Source organism: Heterodontus francisci, chromosome 19 (genome assembly GCF_036365525.1).
Source record: "Heterodontus francisci isolate sHetFra1 chromosome 19, sHetFra1.hap1, whole genome shotgun sequence".
Taxonomy (NCBI): Eukaryota; Metazoa; Chordata; class Chondrichthyes; order Heterodontiformes; family Heterodontidae; genus Heterodontus; species Heterodontus francisci.
In genome coordinates this window covers 77,204,155-77,221,974 of record NC_090389.1, presented here as the reverse complement: position 1 = coordinate 77,221,974, position 17,820 = coordinate 77,204,155, and the positions used below count along the sequence as shown (strand labels likewise).

Here is a 17,820-nt window from a genome sequence, read left to right as displayed (position 1 = left end):
TTGCACTTCACAAAAGGTGGCGGCGAATGACAGAGGAAAGGACAGCATGCAGGATCTGGGGGAAGGGACAGAAAGACATGGGAGCAAAGAGGTAGTATTGGAAGGGGGCTTTTAAAGGAGGGGAGTGATTGTATCAGGGTTTGGAAAGGGAATTCCAGAGCATAGGGGCAGGCAAAACACAGACGGAAAAGAATAATTGCGTCAATTTAGGAAAGAACTCTGGGAAATCTCACTCAGATCCCGAAGACAATCAAGCAGATTTCAGAAGACTACAGTAACACAAAACAATAATAATGGCCAAGTCCCATTTGTGATTTCCTCAAATCTCAGGTAATCATTCCGTTCCCTTCTAAAGGCCTGTAGGTTTACTGTAGACTTTTGGTAATATATTCCAGAGGTTAATAACTCCCTTTGAAAATAAATGCTTCCTGGCATCTAATCTAAATCTATGTTTTCATATTTTATACTGATGCCCTTTCAGTTTATGTTTAACTCCATGTTTAACTCTGAATCTATTCCCTTCATCATTTTAAAAACTTCTCTCTTATCGCCTCAAAGCCTATGCTTCTCCAATTAAAAAAAAAATCCCCTGTTTTCTGAGTCTGTCCTGGTACTAAAAGCCCAGGTACCATTCAGGTGGCCCTGCTCTGGAACTTTTCCAGGGCTTTGATATCCCCTGTCACATGAAGGAACCAAAACTGGACACAGTAACCTAGATGTGGCTGTATCGGGTATCATATTTCCCATTTAATATAGAACGATGCTGGTTATATACCTGAACATTCCTGTTTGTTTTCTCTATGGCCTTGTTATACTAATTGTGGATCTTCAGTATTTCTCAAATTCTCCTCCGTTATGCATGCACACATCACAGCTCCCTCCTCTGCACCCTCACCAAACAGCTTCGAACACATCCCAGATTTTGGCCTTTGAGCATGGTTAAGCATTGATGGGCCTTTATCCGCCTCCAATTATCTTTGAAAAGGAAGTTTCTTTTCAACAAAAGCAAAATCTTCCAAATATTTTAACCTGCTTTACCCACTGTGATCTTGTTTTTGCCTGCACCAGTCCTGGTTAATAGCATTTTTATCTATACTTGTGAATAGTTATGTGGTGTGGTCATGTGTTGCTATTGGGGGGATTGACCTCCCAGGGGAAAGCAGCAACAACCAAGTTTGTGGCGCCACGGAGGGCTCTGCTGCACATGTGCACAAATAGAACAGGAAAATCAACAAGCGAGAAGGTTAACTATTACAGCTGACTGGGAAACACAAATGACAGACTGAGGCTCACATTCAAACACTGCACATTATTCTGTGAACTCACTAAAGTTTTAATCACTCCTAAAACATTCAAACCTCAGCAAGCTATGGCCAAATCTTCCACTCACTGACACACACACACACACATAGGCAGGTGGTGCAGGAATCCAGTGTGGCCATCCCCCTCTCAAACAGATATACTGCTTTGGATACTGTTGGGGGGATTGACCTCCCAGGGGAAAGCAGCAACAACCAAGTTTGTGGCGCCACGGAGGGCTCTGCTGCACAGCAGGGGAGGAAAAGGGGTGGAAGAGCTATAGTGATGGGGGATTCTATCGTAAGGGATGCAGATAGGTGTTTCTGTGGCCGCAAACGAGACTCCAGGATGGTATGTTGCCTCCCTGGTGCTAGGGTCAAGGATGTCATGGAGCGGCTGCAGGACATTCTGAAGGGGGAGGGTGAACAGTCAGAGGTTGTGATACACATTGGTACCAACAACATAGGTAGAAAGGGATGAGGTCCTGCAACAAGAAATTTGGGAGCTAGGTAGCAGATTAAAAAGCAAGACCTCAAAGGTTGTAATCTCTGGATTACTCCCAGTGCCACGTGCTAGCGAGTATAGGAATAGGAGGATAGAGCAGATGAATGCATGGCTGAGGAGATGTTGCAGGAGGGAGGGCTTTAGGTTCCTGGATCACTGGGTCTGTTTCTGGCAAAGGTGGGACCTGTACAAGATGGGCGGGTTGCACCTGAACCAGAATGGGACCAACATCCATGCTGGGAGGTTTGCTAGTGCTGTTGTGGGGGGGGGGGGAGGGGTTAAACTAATTTGGCAGGGGGATAGGATACAGAGTGGAGGTACAGTAGGGGGTGAGGCACAGCTAAATATAGAAGAGAAACTGAGTCAGTCTGGCAGGCAGAGCAAATATAGACCTGTTAAGGCACAAATGAAAAATGCAAGGCTGGATTGCATATACTTTAATGCAAGGAGTCTTACGAGTAAGGCAGATGAATTGAGGGCATTGATTAGCACATGGGATTATAATATTATTGCTATCACAGGGACATGGGTGAGAGAGGGGCAGGACTGGCAACTCAATATTCCAGGGTATAGAGTCTTCAGGCATGATAGGGGAGGGGATAAAAGAGGAGGTGGTATTGCACTATTGATCAAGGAGTCAATTACTGCAGTAAGGAGGGATGATATCTTAGAAGGTTCTTCAAATGAGGCCATATGGGTAGAACTTAAGAACAAAAGTAGGGCAATCACTTGGCTGGGTGTGTACTACAGGCCTCCAAACAGTCAGGGAGAAATAACGAAACAGATATGTAGACAAATTTCAGAGAGATGTAAAAATAATAGGGTAATAATAGTAGGGGATTTAACTTACCTAATATCAACTGGGATAGTCTTAGTGCAAAATGCTTAAAGGGGGAGGAATTCTTAAAATGTATACAGGAGAGCTTTTTGAGCCAGTACATGGAAAGTCCTACAAGAGAAGGGGCAGTACTGGACCTAATCCTAGGGAATGAAGCTGGACAAGTGGTAGAAGTATCAGTGGGGGTGCATTTCGGGGATAGTGACCATAACACTGTATGATTTAAGGTAGTTATGGAAAAGGACAAAGACTGGCCAGAAATAAAGGTACTGAATTGGGGGAAGGCCGATTTCAATTTGATAAAACAGGATCTGGCCAAATTGGACTGGGAGTAGCTACTTGTAGGAAAGTCTACATCACATCAGTGGGAGTCAATCAAAGAGGAAATAGTGAGGGTGCAGAGCCAACATGTACCCGTTAAGGTGAAGGGTAGGACCATCAAGTCCAGGGAACCCTGGATGTCAAGGGAAAGAGAGTATTGGACCAGGAAAAAAAAGGAGGCTTATGGCAGATTCAGAGCATTGAAAACAGTGGAGGCATTAGAGGAGTATAGAAAGTGTAGGGGGTACTTAAAGTAATTAGGAGAGGGAAGAGGGGACATGAAAAAACATTGGCGGTCAAGATAAAGGAAAATCCTAAGGCGTTTTCTAAGTATATTAAGGGCAAGAGGATAACCAGGGAAACAGTCGGGCCCATTAGGAACCAAAGTGGCAATCTGTGTGTGGAGCCGGAGGACATAGGTGAGGTTTTAAATGATTACTTTTTATCTGTGTTCACTGTGGAGAACGACGATATAGGTGTTGAGATCAGGGAGGAAGATTGTGATATACTTGAACATATTAACATTGAAAGGGAGGAAGTATTAGCTGTATTAGCGGGCTTAAAAGTGGATAAATCCCCAGGCCCAGATGAGATGTATCCCAAGCTGTTATGTGAGACAAGGGAGGTGATAGCCATGGCTCTGACACAGATTTTCAGATCCTCTCTGGCCATGGGAGTGGTGCCAGAGGACTGGAGGACAGTGAATGAGGTACCATTATTCAAGAAGGGTAGCAGGGATAGACCAGGTAATTACAGGCCAGTGAGTCTAACACCAGTGGTTGGGAAACTATTGGAAAAAATTCTGATGGACAGGATTAATTTCCACTTGGAGAGGCAGGGATTAATCAGGGATAGTCAGCATGGCTTTGTCAGGGGGAGATCGTGTCTAACTAACTTGATTGAATTTCTCGAGGAGGTGACTAGATGTGTAGATGAGGATAAAGCAGTTGATGTAGTCTACATGGACTTCAGTGAGGCTTTTGATAAGGTCCCGCATGGGAGATTGGTTAAGAAGGTAAGAGCCCATGGGATCCAGGGCAATTTGGCAAATTGGATCCAAAATTGGCTTGGTGGCAGGAAGCAGAGGGTAATGGTCGAGGGTTGTTTTTGCAATTGGAAGCCGGTGACCAGTGGTGTACCGCAGGGACCGGTGCTGGGACCCTTGCTGTTAGTAGTGTACATTAATGATTTAGACGTGAATATAGGAGGTATGATAAGTAAGTTTGCAGATGACATGAAAATTGGTGGTGTCGTAAATAGTGAGGAGGAAGGCCTTAGATTACAGGACGATATAGATGGGCTGGTAAGATGGGCAGAGCAGTGGCAAATGGAATTTAATCCTGAGAAGTGTGAGGTGATGCATTTTGGGAGGACTAACAAGGCAAAGGAATATATGGTAGGACCCGAGGAAGTACAGAAGGTCAGAGGGACCTTGGTGTACTTGTCCATAGATCACTGAAGGCAGCAGCATAGGTAGATAAGGTGTTTAGGAAGGCATATGGGATACTTGCCTTTATTAGCCGAGGCATAGAATATAAGAATATAAGAGCAGGGAGGTTATGATGGAGCTGTATAAAACGTTAGTTAGGCCATAGCTGGAGTACTGTGTACAGTTCTGGGCACCACACTATAGGAAGGATGTGATTGCACTGGAGAGGGTGCAGAGGAGATTCACCAGGATGTTGCCTGGGCTGGAGCATTTCAGCTATGAAGAGAGACTGAAAAGGCTAGGGTTGTTTTCCTTAGAGCAGAGAAGGATGAGGGGGGACATGATTGAGGTGTACAAAATTATGAGGGGCATTGATAGGTTAGATAGGAAGAGACCTTTTCCCTTAGCGGAGGGGTCAATAACGAGGGGGCATAGATTTAAGGTAAGGGGTAGGAGTTTTAGAGGGGATTTGAGGAAAAATGTTTTCACCCAGAGGGTGGTTGGAATCTGGAATACACTGCCTGAAGTGGTGGTAGAGGCAGGAACCCTCAGAACATTTAAGAAGTATTTAGATGAGCACTTGAAATGCCATAGCATACAAGGCTAGGGGCCAAGTGCTGGAAAATGGGACTAGAATAGTTAGGTGCTTGATGGCCGTCACAGACACGAGGGGCCGAAGGGCCTGTTTCTGTGCTGTATAACTCTGACTCTATGACATAGACTATGTAAACATGTGCATACTCACTCCACACATGCACACTCATTCACATATGCACACACATTCACATACACATATTCACACATACACACAGATACAATCTCACATACTTTTATGTAAACATATACACACGCTCACACAGTCTCTCACATGCACACACACATATACATGCGTGCAAGTCTCTCTCCCTGAGTTTCTACTATACGTTTCACCCAGGTGATTATTTAAGTCTCAGTATCTCTGCGAGGTGGTTTGGTGTTGCTTTTTTGGCACTATGATTCCCCGCTCACCTTGAATTGTTTGCCTCGTATGCACAATTAGAGTGAGCTGGAGGGTAGGGTCTTTTCTCCAGCATGGGGAGGAGCAGAAGCTCCCTCCCCAAAGCAGTCTAGCATTTAGTTTCTAAACCATATTGGCAGAGAGCAGCCTGGGAGTAAGTTTGCCTTCCCACCCTCTGAAGCCTGGGAAGAAAAGGACCTTTTTGTTCAAAGCTAGATTTATGTTGCCACCAACACCTGTGACGCACAGTGATGGCACTTGGCATCGAGCTATAAAAAAAGGCCATTGCATCACTTGTGGCATCATTTCTGACATATTAATGATCTTGCATGCAGCATGCACTTCCTGTAAGTGTCGCACTCTGCTTTCCCTGTCACTTATTGTTGATAACACTCCTAATTGTTATAAAATCACTCTGAACAACACCCCAGGAGATCCCCTTATTATCGCAAAAATAACACACAGCTCGTCTCACCTCTTTCTCTCTGCAACCGTTTCCTCTTTTAAAAAAATCGCAGTACATTTAACCATGTGTGATAATGCTGACAGAAGGAGCTCCAGTATGTGTCACTGTGACAACCCTCTCTGATGGGTTACTGAGACAGGAAGAGCACACAGTAGAACAGTGTAATTTAACAGAGAGACTGTGGCTGCCGCAAAGTGGATTGCAAGTCTTTTCTTTCTTTTCTTTCGGGCCTCCTTATCTCGAGAGACAATGGATACGCGCCTGGAGGTAAAAAGCCACAGTATGGAGAAAAAGGTGGTTAAATGGATCAGTTCCTACTCTGTGCTGACTTAGCTGATCTCTGCCAGGGTGGCCTCATTGGACATTTAATAATGCTAAAGGCACTATATAAATGCAAGTTGTTGTTACAATTGCTTTCAGTGTTCCTGGTTAGGGAGGGGATTAATCATGTCAGGGTTCCCTCTCTGAAGGGTAGATCTTGACTTTGTAGAACAGTGCGTCAGCAGCCTGTTTTACAACTCCTCCCAAATTTTATTTCCATCACTTGCTATCAGCTGTTTCACTCTACAGCTCGAGATCAAGATTTACCCTCTCCTCCCTATTTAAGAGACTCAGGCTGGAAACTACATGTACACTGATGCCAGGTGAGAACAATGTTGGACTTGCTTGCGATGCCTTCCATGGTCGAAGATCTTGCCCAAGGCTCACACATGCAAGAATGGCCACTTGGGCAATTGATATAGGGCTGCCTGTGGAACTGTACACCAGCAAGATTCAGCCTTCAAGAGCAGACAGGAGAAGAAGAGGGGAAACCAGTTTGAAACAAAATTGATCTAAACATGTCTTCAACTCACTGACTTCCCAATAAGTGAATATATCTACAAGAACACAAACACTGCCTGTGTGGAGTTTGCAAGTTCTCCCTGTGTCTGCGTGGGTTTCCTCCGGGTGCTCCGGTTTCCTCCCACATGCCAAAGACTTGCAGGTTGATCGGTAAATTGGCCATTAGCAATTGCCCCTAGTATAGGTAGATGGTAGGGAAATATAGGGACAGGTGGGGGGATGTGGTAGGAATATGGAATTAGTGTAGGATTAGTATAAATGGGTGGTTGATGGTTGGCACAGACTCGGTGGGCCGAAGGGCCTGTTTCAGTGCTGTATCTCTAAACTAAACTAAACTAAACTAAACAGAAAAATCAGAAGCACTCAGCAGGTCAGATGGCAGCTGTGGGGAGAACAGCTGAATACTTCTACACTTATATTGGGTTCAGTTTTCTAGTATTGTTCTCTGATGCATACTGTTCCAGGAATGAAAACTTTCCAATACTCGACCGCCCCATCACTGAGTAATATTCACTATACGTTCCATCTGGGGGAATCTTTTCTCTTACCCCTCTTGCTCACCATCGCACCCCTCTCCCCTCGCCACCCTCAACCCCAAGTCATCACTGTGTAAAATAGGTCGCAACTTGTATTATTTCAATAACCTATCATGTTACAGTTATGAATACTAACCATATGATACATTTTACGGTTCACACAATCTCCCATTCAAGATTGAAAGGGTGCGAGAAATTAGGTGGCAGAGAATTCTCACTCATACTCAAACTGAGAGTACTGCAGACAAATGGATTCAGTGTCAAGCATTGAACATGAACTGACTGTATTACAGACCTCAAATACCTGGCACAGCTGTTGGATTAATTACTGAGCTAAATGGCAGAAGCCAGCAGGTTAACTCGAGGCAGAGCCAGTTGGGCCAATGTTACCTTGTTAGGACAGGCACTGCAGGAAAAGGAAAATGAAAATACTGCAAATTTGAAGCTGAAGACAAAAAGTGCTGGAAATTCTCGGCATCTGTGGAGAGAAATGGCAAGTTAACATTTTAGGCGTAACCTTTTTATAAAACTGAGGAAGAGAACATTTGGTTAAAAAGTATTTGAATTCATTGTGTTAAATCACAGAACTTTACAGCACAGGATGAGGCCATTCGGCCCATCCTGTGTATGCCAGCTCTTTGTAAGAGCTATCCGATTAGTCCCACTCCACCTCTCTTTCCCCATATTCCTGCATTTTTTTTTTCTTCCTTTTCAAGTATATATCCAGTTCCCTTTTGAAAGTTATTATTGAATCAGCTTCCACCACCCTTTCTGGTTGTGCATTCCAGATCATCATAACTCACTGCATAAAAACATCCTCCTAATCTCCCTTCTGGTTCTTATGCCAATGATCTTAAATCTGTGCCCTCTGGTTTCCAACGTACATGAGAGTGGTAAGAGTATTTCCTGTCGGGATGATATTCCTTTTCCAGCAAAACATAAAAGCAAAATAATTTTTAAAAAATCTTTCCATTTTAAGAGGCATCTTGAACATTTAAGAGGCATCTTGACAAATACATTAATAGGATGGGAATAGAGGGAAACGGACCCTGGAAGTGCAGAAGGTTTTAGTTTAGACAGGCATCAAGATCGGCGCAGGCTTGGAGGGCCGAATGGCCTGTTCCTGTGCTGTACTTTTCTTTGTTCTTTTTGTTCTTTACAAAAGGAAACCCCTGATAATGATCAGCTATGGAATATTATTGTTCCCTTTTGCCAGATCTGCCATCTTGAAATGAAGCCAACATAGAGTGAGTTATGACTGTGACTTTCCACCTCCCGCCCATTTCCTTAGCAATAGGGTGTATGAACACCCTATACCCATGTCTCTGGCCTTGCATTAGTGTAGAAGTATAGAGGAACCTATATTTGAGGGTGTAGTCTTTTTAAAGAAAAATCCATTTAATAAGTACAGAAAAACTGACTAGTATCTCTGACTAGAATACCAAAATGTGAAATGAATACTTGGACTTCGATTGTGCCATTATCACATTGGTAAAGTGTCTCAAAGTGTGTCAGATAATGAATTATTTTTAGAAGCAATGACTGTAATGTAAGCAAACAAAAGTTGGTTTCAGTCAGTAATACACAGAGCACTAAGTGAGATTGCTGCTCCGAGTTCTAAGTATAAATGGAGAATAGAATCATAGAAAGTTCACAGCAGAGAAAGAGGCCACTTGGCCCATCGTGTCTGCGCCATCCGAAAAACGAGCCTAATTCCACCTTCCAGCATTTGGTCCGTAATCCTGCAGGTTACGGCACTTGAGGTGCATGTCCAGACACCTTTTAAATGAGATGAGGGTTTCTGCCTCCACTACCCTTTTGGACAGTGAGTTCCAGACCCCTGCCACTCTCTGGGTGAAAAAACTAGTCATACCTCCATGTGAAATATGATTTTTAGCTCCATCACAAATGAAGATGAGATGTACTCCATAGGGATAGAATTCAACATCTCTACCATGCTTACACAGTAACAGTTTAAGGCAGGAGAGGACTTTAGGCCTATCTAGCCCCCCTAGCCCCTGTATTCCCTTGGTATATTGCCAATAACCCTGAATCCTATTTGTTGATCAGAACCTGCATAGTTCCCTCTTAAAATCCTTTAAGGTTCTCTGTTCCACCACCCTTACTGCCAATCTGCTGCTCCAACTTACCTCCCTTTTTCCTTCTGTATTTCCTATTTTCTTTTGTAATCCGTAATTTGTAAATATGACTTCTTGCGCTTAAATTTTGTACGTGGCAGAACAGCTCACTTGGATCTAGCTAGCAGTGAGTTTTAGCTACAGTGATCTTTGTTTAAGTTTGGTCAATTATAGTCCATTGTGTCAGACGACTGAACTCACATGCTTGGTGTTAGGGACGGTCCCATTTTCTGCCTGAGGGAATACACTCTCAATAATTCCGTGATACCATGACTCCATGTGATATATCATTATTAATCTGGAGTATGGCCTAGACATACATAAAATGCAGGCTCTCCCTTCAGTGCTGATGTTACCTTGTACAATAATGGCTGCTTGCTGCAGTACTGGTGGCACAGTTCATTCACTGCATATTCACCTCTAGAACTTGGGATTTGATCCAGCCCATTACTGATAGCTTCCTCTCTTGGCTGACATTAAGAATCACAAATGAAGCACATTTGGAGCAGTCTTGAATCAGTTTCCAGTGGGCACAAGCCCTTAAATCAGCATCAATTAGCACTAAATTAACACTCTCATTCAGAAATCCCTCCACAATGACTTGCGCATGAAGTGGAAATGCTAGACTCGGTGCAATAGTGGGTGCTGTTCTGAGGTCTTTGTTACATTAATATATAAAATGAGGCACTATTATAAATAATAGATACTGTAGAATGATTCCACAGCTAGAATCTAATCTTGGGGCTCCAATAAAGCAAGGAGCTTTGTTCTCATGCCAGATGCTGTTACCTGAATTTCCAGATTCAATTGCAGCTTTATACCTCGCTCTTATTTCATAACTGCCTGAACCCCTTTGGCCAGACAGCAGTCTGTACCTTACTCACCACAGTCCATTATATACTGATCATTTCAACCTGCCCCGTTACATTACTGCCTGCAACTCACTCCCACGTGTCCATTCTTCTGTTCAGAGCCCATCTCAATCAGATTACTGCCCATAACTCAGCACTGTGAGTGGATGTTTCAATTGTTTATAGTCAAATGGAGGCATATCTCGCCCTTGAGCTTGATGTAGGTAATGAATATATGGGCAGATTTTACAAATTAATGCACAAGGGCATTGAGCTTTGTGTAATGGAAGTGTAGATTGGGAAAGAGATCAGCACACTCTGCACAATCCTCTGTCCATTCATTTCAGTTCATCATGGGACAGTGCTCATTAGCAAAAGCTCTCCCATGATATTCCATTGTCAGCCAGGTTTTCTTTTGCTGTTTCATTTTGATCAGTTCCTTCACCAGATGTGTGAAAGCACGTTTGTTAGTTCTCCGATTTTGTAAGCAATCCCTTCCTCACAACTCTGTCTTGTTTTATGCAGTGCATGTGAGTTGCTGCCATTGGAAATCAGTTTTTCAAAATTCCCCCTGTGCTGCTGCAAGCCCTGATCCGTACCAGGGTACAGCCACACCAAGTATCTTGTCGAAGCGGCCAACCTTTTTTGTGTGAGCCTGGACGGTTGGCAGTGACTCAACCGTTGGGAGCATTACAGCTCAACCCATTCCTATCTTTAGCTGAAATCCACACATAAACAGTTTCTGTCAGGGATCACTGGACATTGATCAGGAATTTTAGTTTTCAATTCCCCCCCCCCTCCCCCCCCGTAGCTCATGGATACTGGGGTCAACTATAACAAAAGACCATTAGGACTTCGGGATGTCCCAATGCATCTTCCATCCAATGAAATGTAGTCACTATCGTAACGTAGGAAACACAGCAGCCAATTTGCGGACAGCAAGCTCCCACAAACAACAATGTGATAATGACTGGATCATTTGTCTTTTCAGTGATGCTTGTGGAGAGATGATTATTGGTCAGGACAGCTCCCTGCTCTTCTTCAGAATAGTTCCATGGTTTAACTTCCACCTAAAAGGATAGAGGAGGCCTTGGGTTAACCTCTTATCTGAAAGATGGCACCTCCAACAGTGCAGCGTTCCCTCAGTACTGCACTCGGAGTGGCAGCCTAGATGCTGTGCTGAAGTATCTGGGACTTGAACCCACAACTTTCTGGCTGTGAGGCAAGAGTTCTACCCACTGAGCCATGGCTGACACCTCCAATTGCTCTCCTGTCAGACGTCAGCTCACTAAACTGAGAACAGGACCTTGCAACAGGACCTTCCTGGTTTATGTAGCTCAATCCCACGCTGATGGAGCATCCATGAAGTTTTCATTGAGCCATTTGACACCATCATGTGTTGGAGTGGTTTAAACAGTGTGGAGGGAAGTAGATTTAATTAACACTCCAAGGTTCTTGTGCACAATCCCACAACTGTAACTTGCATCATAAAGATGGTATAAAATAAGCAGGAATTTCACTTGTTATAAGTCACACCAGGGGATGGTTACAATTGCCAGGCAACAGAATGCTGAGAGTGAATGGGCCTGGGCCTCAATGCTTGGAGCTTTATGACTTGCAGCAATTTAATTTAAAAAACTTGTGGTCAGGCAGACAGAACAATTTAAAACATATCTGGTATTCTTATCCCAGTTCCTGAGTTGGAGATTCTTGCAGCTTCCCCATTCCCTCCTCCACATCCTCCCTGCCCTCCCTCTTCCATGTCCCCCATCCTCCCTCTCCCATGTCCCCCATCCTCCCTACCCTTCCTACCCATTGTTCCCCATTCTCCTTCCCTCCCCTTCCCCATTCTCCCTTCCCTCCATGCCACTGATTCCCATTCCCTTCCCTCCTTTCCCTCACCCATCCCCTATCCTCCCTTTCCTCCCTCCCCCTCATCCACATTCTTCCCCCCTTCCTTCCTTCCCTCCCCCATACTCCCTCCCCTCCCTCACCCCTCATCTCCATTAACACTCTCCCAACCCCCATCCTCCTCTCCCTCCCCCTTCGTCCCCAATCTCCCTCCCCTGTCGTCCCCCTCATGCCCCCATCCTCCCTCCCTCCCTCCTCATCCCCGTTCTTCCTTCTCTCCCTCCCACTTCATTCCCCATCCTTCCTCTCTGACAATGAAACTGTCGCAAGCCAGCCCAACACATCAGGATCAGAATCCAGACTGTCTTAATTCAGAGGATATTAGTGCTAATGGACACAGCCCAGGGGAAGTGCTGCTGTAATACAATTAACCGGACACTGCTGGGCTGTACATCAGACAGGAGAATGGCCTGCTAAATGAAAGACTATAAATTATGCAGCATAAATAGTAGTAATTTCATGTTCCCCCTCACCTGCCTCTCTCTCTCTCTCTCTCTCACTCACACACACACACACACACACACACACACACACACACACACACACACACACACACACACACACACACACACACACACACTGTAAAGAAGTCTTATGCACATACACAACACTCTCTCTTCCTCACTCACCCCTAGAGAATGAATCTTGGCCTTAGAAGACTGTAACAATATAGACATGGGGCCAGCCTTAGCATAACAATCCCCTCCAAGGCTCTGTAGTGGTACTGCAAAAGAGCAGTTAAACAAACACATTGGGAGCTACCACAGCAATAAATCATTATGGGATGTTTATATGTGTGAAGACTGACCAGAATTAGATGGGTCTAATTTCAAGTTTACTCTTTTATTCCTCTTATTGCCATCTGTGAATTTTTTGATAGGGAGCTGGTGGTATTCAAGTGTGTTAATGGTTCCTGGGGGGAAGTTTCTTGATCACATCATAGTTTAACTTTTTTCCTTAGGTGTCTACTTGAATCATGGCCAAAAGCACTACATTACTTGCAGTCTTTCACTGAATGAGATATTAAGCCTTGACCCTCCCTTTAACGTGCTCGCTTAACTTTCTTCTTGTCCCACATTAGAACAACTCGTATTTATATAGTGCATTCAACATAGTCCCAAAGCACTAACCGTCCATCTCCTTTGCAGGATATTCACATTAGGTATGATCATATATAACTGCCAGCTCAGTTGGCATTAAGTGCTTGTAGCTTCCCCTAAACCATAGGTTTTTAAACTGGGTTCCACAAACCCCATATAATGTCTGTAGCTCAGAATTCTGACCCTCATTAAAACAGTGTCAAGTATTCTGTATTGCGTATTTTGTTCCTCCATGCTGACTTAGCACAGCATTATTTTTCAAGCTATATGCTAAAAAGAAATGGGGCTTAGAGGGTTAAATTATGAGGACAGGTGGCATAGAATGGGCTTGTATTCCCCTGCGTAGAGCAGACTGAGAGGTGATCTAATCAAGATGTTTAAAATGTTAAAAGAATTCGATTGGGGAGATATAGAGAAACTGTCTCCTCTGCTTTGGGAATCAAGAATAAGGGGACATAATCCCAAAACTAGAGACAGGCCATTCGGGGGAAAATCAGGAAGCAGTTTTACCCAAAAAGAGCAGTAGAAATCTGGAACTACCTTCTCCCAAAAGGCTGTGAATGTTAGGACAATTGAAGTTTTCGAGACTGAGGGAGATTTTTGTTCAGTCAGGGTGTAAAAGAACATAGAGCTAAGTTGGGTACATGGAAGTTCAGGTTCAGATCAGCCATGATCTATTTAATTGCCGAGCAGGCTCGAGGAGCTGAATGGCCTACTCCTGTTCCGAATGTTCCTATTTCCTGCAGTGATGGCACTGTTTTCCTTTGGGTAGCTGACTCTGGCTTTTATAAATTGAAAGAGGATGCACCAGCAAACAATCAGCATTTTCAGGAGGGCGCTGGGAGCATGCTCGTACATGCAGTGGGTTTCCCTCTGGAATACGCCAACGTTTGCAGGGGTCCATTGGGACTGTGCCAATGTTTGCAGGAGGTTCTTGGGACTGTGCCAATATTTGCAGGGGATCCCTCGGGCGTGTGTCAATATTTACAAAGGGATGTCCTGCACAGGGAAGTATGAAAACTTCTGCTCTGAACAATAACTTCCATTTCTATCCCACATCTCATGTAGGGAGAGAACATGTGAGAGCACTTAGCAGGGCGAAGAGAAAAATGTGGATGCCGAACAGGAAGGAAAAGATGGGGAGGGCAAAACAAAAATCTAAAAGCAATGGCAACAGCCACAGTCAAATGTTAAATGAATACTACTGCAGAATAAACTCTCATGGGTGTTGTTAGAAAGAACATCATCATATCTGAGAAAAATCCTCAATTAGTCACTTCTGAGTGTCTGGTATTTTTCTTGGCTGCTAAACTGGCAAACTCATTTTCTCTTGTTCAGTTTATACAGTGCACAGAGAGGGGAAAAGTTACTTTGTGAATATTCCAGCTGTTCACCGCATTCCCTCCCAACTGATCCGTGTGCAAGAACTAGCCCAGATTTTTTTTTTACTAATTCGTGCGATGTGGGTGTCACTGCCCATCCCTAATTGCTCTTGAGAAGGTGGTAGTGAGCTACCTTCTTGAACTACTGTAGTCATGTGGTGTAGGTACACCCACAGAGCTGTTAGGAAGGGAGTTCCAGGATATTGATCCAGTGACAGTGAAGGAATGGCGATATATTTCCAAGTCAGGATGGTGTGTGGCTTGGAGGGGAACTTGCAGGCGGTGGTGTTCCCATGCATCTGCTGCCCTTGTCCTTCTGTATGGTAAAGGTCGTGGGTTAGGAAGGTGCTGTCAAAGAAAACACTGAACTGATTCAGACTGATTTACTAATTCATGCAGTTAACAGGATGATGAAAATGCCACTAAACAAAGGGCTTAGTATACAGGTTGCATCGTCTGTCACAGTTAAACACCTTGTCCTTCGCTTGTCTAGTCTGCCTAATGCAAAGACAAGTGATGTGCCTTTGAGGAAGTTTTTGCGTCAGGATGAGGGTTGAGAAAAATCAGCTGAATGTTCCTGCTCCTGGAATCATAGAAAGTTTACAGCACAGAAAGAGGCCACTTGTCTGTGCTGGACGAAAAATGATCCACCCAGTCTAATCCCACCTACCAGTATTTGGTCCATAACCCTGCAGTTTCCAGGACTTGAGGTGCATATCCAGACTCCTTTTGAATATGCAGAAAACTGCCCCCTCCCCCAGCTGAAAAGACTCGTATGTGGATGTTACAGCTGTGAGGTCCTTCAGGGTTGAATAGTTAATTGCTTAGGCTCACGACTGAAGAATGACTGCTTGGTTGAGGTAATGGATGACAGTGGGCCAAGGCACTGGAAAAAAGAGCATAAAGAATGAGCTGATTTAAACATTTCATGTTTTGTGAAGCCTCGCCCTTTCACTTGCATAGACCTGCTTCTGGAGAACTTGAGTGATGTACCTTTTAAGATAATATTGAACTGAAGACACATGAGAGTTAATATTCCAGTAAATCACTCAAAAATCACTTGACAGAATAGTCACAAAATCAATGTGCTCTGAATATTGAACTTCCTCAGCATATAATTTGGCAGATGCCATTTATCCAGATGCCCTGGCCTGTGAATATCTTGTATGAAGAATATATGAGCTCACAAAACCTACCAACTTTTTGTGAATTTAAAGGAAACCAGTCAAAGTTTTGATTTGTGATATAAGTATGTACTATTGATCAAGCGACTGACAGCAAAGTAATACAAACCCAAGCAAAGACTCATTTCGTTAATGGGCACAATCTCCAGTATTATATAAAGGGTGATTCTGCAATCTGATATTCCCAGTGTGGCGCAGGGTGCAAAGGGAACTCACGTCAAGAAGTTCTGGATGCACAAATCATGATTTCTCGAGATGCACTCCCTGCCAGTACCGTTCCTTTCTGGGAGCATTGCATCACCGAGTCAGCCCGATAGAGTAATGGATATCTGGGAGTGATTATTATCTTAAAACTCAATAAGGGGTTCACACAATGAACCTTTCTGTGTGCTGTGTGGAGGAGACCTCTTACAGATATTGACACACACCCACATATCCCCATTAATATTAGCACAAGTCTGGAGACTCTTCATTCTAACTTCGGAAGACAGATAGGCTATCATTACAGAATGCAGCAACATAAATAATGCTATAGCCAGTCAGGAAATACAGGCTAAACTACAGAGAATCCAAAATCTTTGAGATAGTGGAGTTGAATGTTAACTTCTCCGGGGTGTAAAACTTGTGCTATTGATTCAGCTGCCCTTTATACGCCCTGCTTGATTTTCTTTTCCAATGACTTCAGCAGGAACGAGCATGAGGCGGGGAGGGTGAAGGGCAACTGATCCGATACTGCCAGTATAATACCCCATAAACATTAAAAGTTACCACCCCCCAACCATGTTCATAGCATGTTACATGCCCAGTTCCAAACGGACAGTAATCTATAACTTCATGAATTCCCCACCACCCCCCCCCCCTCCCAAACCGCCCTGGCATCCCCTTGCAAACTCTCCAGTCGCCAAGTCCCAGTTTGAAAACCTACATCATAAACCATGAGAGTGAAGCTTCATTAGTTTTGTACCAGTGCGAAACAAGTTTGCTGCCTTGAAATCGCTTACATACGTCTATCATATATGTGCTTTATAAAGATAATTCTATGGTTGCTATGTTATTGTTACAACTGGTGGAAACGATAATAAACTCCAACAGCTATGCAGCACCATATAGTTGACAGGTAATGACAACCTCAATGAAGGGTTGATGATTGTGCCAGATCCATTGCAAATGCATCACATGCAAATCTACAGTTGAATGCTAAGAGGTAACAGGCAAGTTATATACTGTTTTGGAACTCAGAACTACATCAAACAGTCTCAACATACGACTACACAGTGATGCTATTGACAAGCTTCAGTGTGAAACTTAATTGTGATTGATTGTAAAATGATCTTTGCTTGTTTTCCTATGGTGTGGGAATTGGGCATCTCAGATAAGTATGGCTAGAAGGGAAAACAAACCAATCAGATTTGAATTGACCGTTGCCAGCAACTCACTGGCCAACTGGTGTCATAGAAACTCTTTGTGTTCTGGATGTAGAGATATTTCTGTCCAAATGTTAACTTTTGAGAAGGACCTCTTGGACAATTGTGTCCCATTCCTTCCCAATATGACTTGATGCTGTGAAACTGGAAAAAATATAGTGATATCCAGATAACTGCAAATTTAATTTTCACAGAGGTCTTTTTCTCCTGCAAAATCCAGACTGGGAAACTTACCAATATGGTAAATTGGTATAAAGGTTGACACTTTGTTAATATTCTACCACTAGATGTCACTAGTATCAATGTTAGATTTTTAATAATATGTTTCTGGAATTCCTTAACAAATTCACTTGTGTCACTGTATATATCAGACTTGAATTATATTTACTTGGTGTTGTACCTGAGTAGCAAATCCTGCTGCTTATGATGCGTTGAAACTTAGGAGAGTTGTCATGCTGACTCCATGCCATGATAAGTCATTTGGCCAATGAAAAGTCTGTATGGAGTTCTAATGTCAGATTTAACTGTGCTTGCACTTTCCTGATGTCATGTGTTGTGATTATCATAAGAAGTGCAAGGATGGGATGTGAGGCGAAG

The 17,820-nt window shown here is 43.6% G+C and overlaps 1 protein-coding gene across 2 annotated transcripts in view; it reads left to right on the top strand.

Moving 5' to 3' along the window:
- Window positions 1–17,820, top strand: part of sema3fb (sema domain, immunoglobulin domain (Ig), short basic domain, secreted, (semaphorin) 3Fb) — a 212,583-nt gene that overhangs the window by 27,928 nt on the left and 166,835 nt on the right. The gene's annotated exons all lie outside the window — the stretch shown is intronic.